Raw genomic sequence first — 8,472 nt, forward strand, 5'->3', positions numbered from 1 at the left:
ATTTAGGGCGTTTATTTGGGAAAAATACTTAAAATGCTGGAAAAATTATGAAATTTTGTGGGGAACTCAAATTTGATATATTATGATCACATATGAAGTTTGGGGTCATTTAGAAAACCCTAGGAATGTTTTGTGCAATTGCGTTTATTCAGATTTTCATAGTCATTTTTGGCTCGAAAATGGTATTTGGAAAGATTGTTAGCTTCTGAAATTGCTACAAGTTATTTTGGGAAGAGTTTTGATCACTCAAAAATTTTTTGCGTATTTTTCGGAAATTATTTGGTGTAAACGGATGATTTTGGGCTAAATATAGCATATAAAATGATTTTTTATAAATTTATAAGTCAGTAAATAATTCCAAAAATATTTCTATAAAAATCTACATATTTTATTTGATAAGTGTCTAAATTTTTATGATCTAATGATTAACGGATAATTAATTATGCTAATTTGAATATTAAACAAATTCAATTCTAACGAAAACCGGCAAGTTCGTGATTAACGAACCTATTGGAATATCATAACATCAACAACGATAAAGAAGCATATTTTTGGATTAATTATGTAAAAACGAACTTTTTGTGAGAAATCCGGACAATTTGGATAGATTATGCGCATTTTTCTCCAAATCAAACTGAATAAACGGAAACGAGCCCCGTAGCGAATCCAGATCCCTAATACGTGATCTTTCTTTATAACTTAACCATTTTATCAACCAACACGTTTACCCAAGTTTACTTCCCCATAGCTGTTTCCGAACGCATAAACGAGCAACTTGGCCCAGCTGGTGAAACGGAGAAACTAAGCCAAGTTCGATTTTAAACTTTAGACATTGAACAACATCACAATCTAAACCTGCCGACACTTTCTGGGTGTAACAGCTATACCCAAATTAGTTATACAGCCCAATCTAGTATGAGTATTATAATAATATTAAAATATTAATATTATTATAATATTAATTGTAGAGACTAAGTGATAGCAAGGGAAACGAACCCCGAGCTGACCTCGCACTAAGTGCCTACAAAGCCGTGAGTTTCATGACCCCTCTTTTCAAACTGTTTACGAAATTTTTGGGGTGAAAAGCATATTTATATACGTTATTTACCTGGAAACGGTTCAGGATATGAATTGTCTGAAACGTTTACATACAAAAAGTCCCTACAAACATAACGATTGATTACGTGCGAATGAATGGTGAATAGTATTCTTGAATGAAAAATTTAGTGAATATGGTACGAACACCAAAACATAATGAAATTACACTTGACAACACGTTAATACAAATATGTTGTGTACTGTTAAAAATAGCGTGGTCTGTAACGGCCATGGGTGAATAACATGGTCTGTAATGGCCATCGGTGAATAACGTGGTCTGTAAAGGCCATGGGTGAATAACGTGGTCTGTAACGGCCATGGGTGAATAACATGGTCAGTAATGACCATGGGGCTATTGTAGGCGGAAGGGGGGCCACAATAGTACCAAACTAAAGTTGAGTATGGCCTATGAGCCAAGTTCTGCTGCAGCTTAATAAACTAAAGTTGAGTATGGCCTATGAGCCAAGTTCTACTGTAGCTTAATAATCTAAAGTTGAGTATGGCCTATGAGCCAAATTCTGCTGCAACTTAATAAACTAAAGTTGAGTATGGCCTATGAGACAAGTTCTGCTGCAACTTAATAAACTAAAGTTGAGTATAGTCTATGAGCCAAGTTCTGCTGCAACTAAACAAATTAACTTGATTATGACATGAATGTTAAGAAAATAATGTGATTATGCATATTGTGGGCGGATGGGGAGCCACTGTGTTTGGTGACACGTGATAAATACCATATATGTATGTGTTTCTATATGCATGCTATGTGAATAGGCGTAGGAAATACTATGTGTAGAAATACTAATTATTGCGTGTGCACTGTGTAATGTTTGAGTTTACGTGTAATCATTGTGGGCAGAAGGGGAGCCACATTGGTTGATGTTACGAGGAACCGTTTTGGGCGGAAGGGGGCCATAGTGGTTGATTTTTTGTGGAACCATTGTGGGCGGAAGGGGGGGCACAGTGGTTGATTAAATATGCAAAAGTGGAAACACGCAATACGAACAAACAGTCACGATTTTATCGTGATTTCGAACTCATATTATAAATTTACATGTGTGCATGTGTACACACAAGGATATGGATGTACATATATATACAAACATAAATACATATTTTTACATACGCGCGTACATACAAACTATGACTGTGTGGTACGTAGAACTGATTTCGTTAAAACTTATGAAACTCACCAGCTATTCGTAGTTGATCGTTTTTAAACATGCTTTTCAGGTAATCAGAAAGGTGGAATAGATTGCTTATGCGTTTCGTATTCGGATTGTGAACGATGATGTGAGCATTTGAGTTAGAAGTAAAGTAGTTGAAGAGCTAGTTTTGATTGTATCACCTAGTTTGTAAAAGATGTTAGCACGATGTAATATATTGTAAATTAGTTAGTAATGTTTCTTTATGAACAATGTATTTGATACCAGTTGTATCTGTTACATTTCCGTTTTACGCTTTCGCAAATCGCTTAACGAGGTGTGACATTACCTCATCATCCAAGTTTGTTCTCCAATTGATCATATATACAAGGGTAATAATTTGCGCTTAAAATCCAAAACTTCAACAGATCTAGAATCCACACATTTTCTAGGTTTCTGAACACTAACTTTCTCAATCAAAAACACATACACAAGTCCACACTTTTTCATTTTCACAATCGAATTCGCAAACCCAAATCTGCCAAAACTCAAAACTTAGATCCAGTTCATTTCGGGTAAAAAAAGGTCCAAAGCAGTCCAAATCCAATGACTAACACAAATCAAAACCCAAATCTACTAAACAACTCGATCAAAATCCCAAAAGGTTACCCCTGAACCTCCAAAATGTTGAGCCGAAGCTTTGATGCCAATTATAGATTCCTATATGGATCTAACAACTTGTTTCGGATTAATCCATGTTAATAGTGAGCAGAAATCACTACTAACACTCGGATCTCGAAACGATTATAGGGAAAACCGAATGCAAACAAGAAGAAAAGATGAAGTTGTAAGAGTACGCCAAAGATGTCCAACGAGCATGGGTGAATAGTGCTCCTTATATAGGGAGCCTCATGCTCCTAAGGTTTACCATTGCATGGCCTAAATGGGCTTGTCCAATGGGCTTACATAGTAAAATGACCTTAGGCCTCATACAAGTGCTAAACGAAAGCAAAGATAACTGTGACATTACATAGTAAATCTATCAAATGCATAAGCCTAAAATAAGAAAATAATGCCTAATAGTTTAATTTGATCCCGTTATGCATCAATTATTATCTTGTCACCTATTAATTATTATCTACGAAACACCAATTTTTTTTTTTAAATAAATAATACTTTTATGATTTACATCAGGTCCCAAATTACATCCAAAATTCGTCGCTCGTAGTGACATGTCATTTTATTTAAAACATATTCGTTTTACAACAACTTTATTATACCAACTTTTAAACACGAGTAGTGTTCGTTTGCCAGCCCAGCCTTTTCCACGAAGTTTCAATCTTCAAAGGGTGCTTTTTTCCTGAAAATATTTTAAAAATAAATTTTTATTAGTTTAATCTAAGTAAGTACACCTTTTATTTAAAAAATATTTTTTATTCTTATTTGGAATTTAACACCCAAATTTCTTAGAATTTCAACATCTGAAATCCTTTTATTTAATCATCATTACTTTTGGGAATTCAATACCCGAATTCCTTGCACGCTTGTTTTTAATCCATAAGGATTATTAACTCCTCTTTTACTTTATTCGGAGTTCAATACACGAACTCCTTAAGATTTCAACACCCGAAATCCGTTTATATGTAAACCCATAATTTTTGGAGTTTCAATTTCCGAAACTCTCATGGCACATCCCGTTTATTTTTATTAGGGGCATACCACCATATTTATTACAAAATTATATCCCCTTTTTAAGTCACCCATGCATTCGGATACTTGAAACCACAATCTCATAAATCATTTCTCAAATAATCATGTATATGCGCACTAAGTAAACATCTAACTAATATATTAAAGCAACACAATTTTGTCCGCATGTCCTTCACCTAAATTGTCCACATAGGCTTCCATGTCATCAACCTTCTATAAATCTAATTTCCACATATTCACAATAAAATTTTAATCAATGATATTGACTTTTATATTTTTGTAACTTATTAATGTAATTATGATATTAATTATTCTAATTATTGTTAGAATTAAAAAACTTATTAAATTTACTAGGTTTAAATTGTTCATCGTTTCTTGTTTAAAAGGCACATGTTTCGTTCAAAAATCATAACGCTCCCATCGTTTGTAATCAGATTCTTCGCCTCATCTATAACCGGTTCTTCATGATTTGTCGGTTTCATAATCCGAACAACATCAAATATGTTCATCGTTTGCAATTATCAAGTATGATTTATATTTTAGTGTTTAATCGATTTTTGTGAAGAACAACATCAACTTGATTCACTGTTATTGGATTTAGGGTTTAACTGCATGATTTTTTATACTAACGATTGATAGATTTGTTATTTAATCTATTCCTATTAATCGATTTATGTTTTAATCTATTTAGGGTTTAAAGGTATAATTTTTTTTTAAATTATCGGTTAATCGATATGATGTTTAATATGTTTATATTATGTTACTTAAAAATATGTTTATATATTGTGATTTTTTGTTTCATAATACGCCTTTTTCCAAGTTTCACTAATATTAATTTATTTTTATGACCTATCAATTTAAAATTTGAAAATCTTATTATATATGGATAGGAACCTAACTGTTATAATCTTATCTTACTAATATATTAAAGCAACACAAGTTGTCCAAATGGCATCATTCTAGGGCATCCACCTAGATGCCAACTAGATGTCATGTCACCACCTTCCAATTACTAATTGCCAACTCACTTGATTCCTCTTATTACCCTATTGTTAAGAAACCCTAATCCACATTCAACTCTTTCATATATCTCTTTCCAACTTGCCGTCAACTAATTTCTCTCACATAATTAGTAACTATTATCAACTTATAAAGATCATCTCCCATTTATAAGGTATCAAAACGTTTCTCACTATTTTGAGATTTTCATATATTGATTTTTTGTTTTCATTGTATGTTTCTTCGTAATTTAGGGTTTGTTCACTAAATCCCATTTCTTTAATCGATTTGTTGTTTATATAATATTTATGGTTTATATAATAATTTTTTTTTTCATTCAATCCCGTTTCTCTAATAACTTTTTTGCTTTTATCATCTTTAATAATATGTTTCTTTGGTTTCATGGTTTAAGTTAGAAAGATGCTTTAAGTTGTCATTTTACATTGTATGCCTTTGTTTGCTTTTTTTTTTTCAATAAAAACAACAATGTATATCTCATAATTAATTAAACATTATAAGTTATTAAAAGTAACAGATTTACAATTCGTTAAAATATATAGCATATATATGACATTTTTTTATATTTTTCACTCGTATGTAACATGGGTAACTAACCTAGTGTATAGTATGTTATAAAAAAGATAATATGATTTGTTTTCGGTTCCTTGTACTTACCACTCTTATCAATACTATAGGAGACATGAATTTGCCATCTTCCCACCCGTTAACGCCTTACTGATTACACTCTCTTCTTACTACTCTTTTCACTTTTATTTGTTTCTCTATTGAACTACCTATGCTTTATCCCCTTTATCATATTAATATTATTATATATTTATAATATGTCTTTTAAACGATATTTCGTTGTTTATATACACCATGTACTTGGTTCATCATAATTCAAGTCAATATACAATTTGCAAATTACCGAAAACACTTTCATATAATTTATTCAAACCTCTTTACATACAAACACACCTGTGGAAGCTTTCGTAGTCGACTAATTAGAAAGTTGCTCATAGTTTTCATCTGATTTCAAGTAGAATTTTCTGAGATGTTCCGAAACCTTCTTAACCTACAGTTAGCAAAGCAGAACTAATTAATGCCTTCTAGAAGAAATTTTGGTAAATCATATAAAATATCTAAGTCCAGTTATTAAATTATTGTGAACTTAGTTACCTCATCATCCCAGTTTGTTCTCCAAATGATCATATATACAAGGGTAATAGTTTGCGCGACAATACCTCCTATCATTCCAATCCATATACCCTATCAAGCAAATCCAATTTATGATCGTACATAAAATTAAAAATCAAAACTTCGGTTTCTAAACGATAACATTTTATACATAATGCACCTTAACTTGAAGAGACGTTGTATATCCGAGCAAAGCTCCCAATGGGATACCGATCAAGTAATAGCAAACGAGGTTAATGATTGCTACAGTTGACTGCATACCTGCTCCAATCGCCACCCCTGCTCGGTGACAAAACATTGTTTTACTCAATAACGCGTAAACTTTCCAATAATCGTTAGTAAGTGTAAAGTGTGCGGGTCTACGAAAAGAAGCTACCTGAGAGTATGGGATATATGCTGTTTAACAGAACCGAAAAGGAGAGAAGCAAAGAAAGATCAGAGACTGTATCTGCAACTCTATCATCATCAGTAAACAAGTATGCAAGTTTTCTCCGAAGCACCAAACACAGAACAAAGAAGAACACCCCTATCGCAATGGAAGTCCCCAACAAGACTTGTATGGAAAACCTTACTGCTTTAGCATTTCCTCGCCCTAATTCATTTGCCACCCGAACACTTTAAACATGTTCAAGTCACAACAGAAGTCGCATTAGTCATATATAGAAAAAAGAAAAAAAATGATATTACAATGTAGGATATGAAAATATCATATTAAAAATAAACAATTTATGAGGTTCTGATCGTTAACCCTTAGGGAATCACTACTACACAAACTAAAGCGTTTTTAAAAGAGTGTATCTATTGGTAATTCTCAAAGGAATTGTTGATTACTTACCACGCGGCACCTAAGAAAGCGAGGCTTATTGTAAACTCCCACATGTTAATGTTCAGGCTGCAAAAATAGCAGCAAAAAACGAGTTCTATTTCCTTCTAAAACTGATCAAAACAGAAGAAATAGTAACACGATTGAGTGGATACCAAATGGAGAAGGTGGATAACCCCGGCATCTTCTGTGTATCCAGCAAGCAAGACTAGAACAGCATTGTACCAGAACTCCAAACTACACATTAAAGAATATGGTCACAAAGAGGATGGGTCCGGTCTAGGGGCGTTAAATACGTCGTGCAAAATCCTTACCAGACCATCACACCAGAGGATATTGAGAGCTTCACAGCAGGAACAAGATCCTTAAATGCAGCTATTGTAAACCCTTTCCATGAATGAGGACACCATCCTCCAAAAATGTAAATGAATTCTCCGATCACAAGCAACCACGAAGACGTAGATAATGCAATCATGGCACCCACGACCCCCATGTTCAGCTTATACACGAAAAATATTGACAATAATATATGGATAAAGAACTGAAAAGTCGCAAGCCATGCTATAATCATGTTCTTTACTTGTGCTTGTAGGTACATTTGTATAGTGAGGCTAAAAACATAGTTATAGATAAAAGGGATGAACCATAAAGATATGTATCCGCCACTGTTTGCTATCGATTCTTCCTCGCCCAATAATTTGAAGATTTGGGCGCCAAAGATCAAGATCGGGAGCAAAATGGTTATGGTAATCAAGTCAATGACCCATGATCGTTGCAAGTGAATGCCCATCATGTGGTGTTGGCCGGCTCCAAATGATTGACCGCAAAGGGTTTCGGTTGCACTAGACATTCCCACCTGGAATAAAGACAATATGTCTCAGTTTGAATCTTATGTGTTTGCTATTAATGATACAAATGCAATCAAACTACGGTGAGCTTACAAGTAATCCATTGATAAAACGGATGGCAAGTGTTTGAACAAGAGCGTAGCCTGCAAGATCCATGTCGCTGATATGGCCGATAAATGACTGGGTGACAACGAGAGTTCCGAATAAAGTAATCCTTGCTATAGTGCTTGGCAAAGCAACCCTCCAAATCTTTTTTGATTCGTCCCATATCCTGTGTTTTAGATCACCTTCTTCTTCTTCTTCTTCTTCTTCTTCTTCTTCTTCTTCTTCTTCTTCTTCTTCTTCTTCTTCTTCTTCATGTTGAAGAAGCTTTGCCTTCATCCCATTATAATCCATCCTGAAAAATGAGAGTGAAGTTGCAGATTTCCTAATAAATTTATATTCAAATATAAGGTTTATTTACAAACCAAAAAAATAAAAAAACGGCCACGATTTAAAATTTAAAAACGTTAGAGTTGGAACTGAAGGCCCATCATGATAATAGTTTATTTTGGAATTAAATTTGTAAAATGAAGTAATTTAATAACCTAATTAATATCATCTGTAACAAATGCTTTAAAAAGATAAAAAATTGATATCAACTGTCTCTAACCAA

At 33.4% G+C, this 8,472-nt stretch overlaps 1 pseudogene; it reads right to left on the minus strand.

The window, feature by feature from the left end:
- Positions 1-5,921: 5,921 nt before the first annotated feature.
- On the minus strand, positions 5,922-8,213 carry LOC143597504 (protein DETOXIFICATION 24-like; annotated as a pseudogene).
- Between the last annotated feature and the right edge of the window lie 259 nt (positions 8,214-8,472).

This window comes from Bidens hawaiensis, unplaced genomic scaffold (genome assembly GCF_021521415.1).
Source record: "Bidens hawaiensis isolate Kalapana, Puna unplaced genomic scaffold, B.hawaiensis_p1.1 tig00048384_1, whole genome shotgun sequence".
NCBI lineage: Eukaryota > Viridiplantae > Streptophyta > Magnoliopsida > Asterales > Asteraceae > Bidens > Bidens hawaiensis.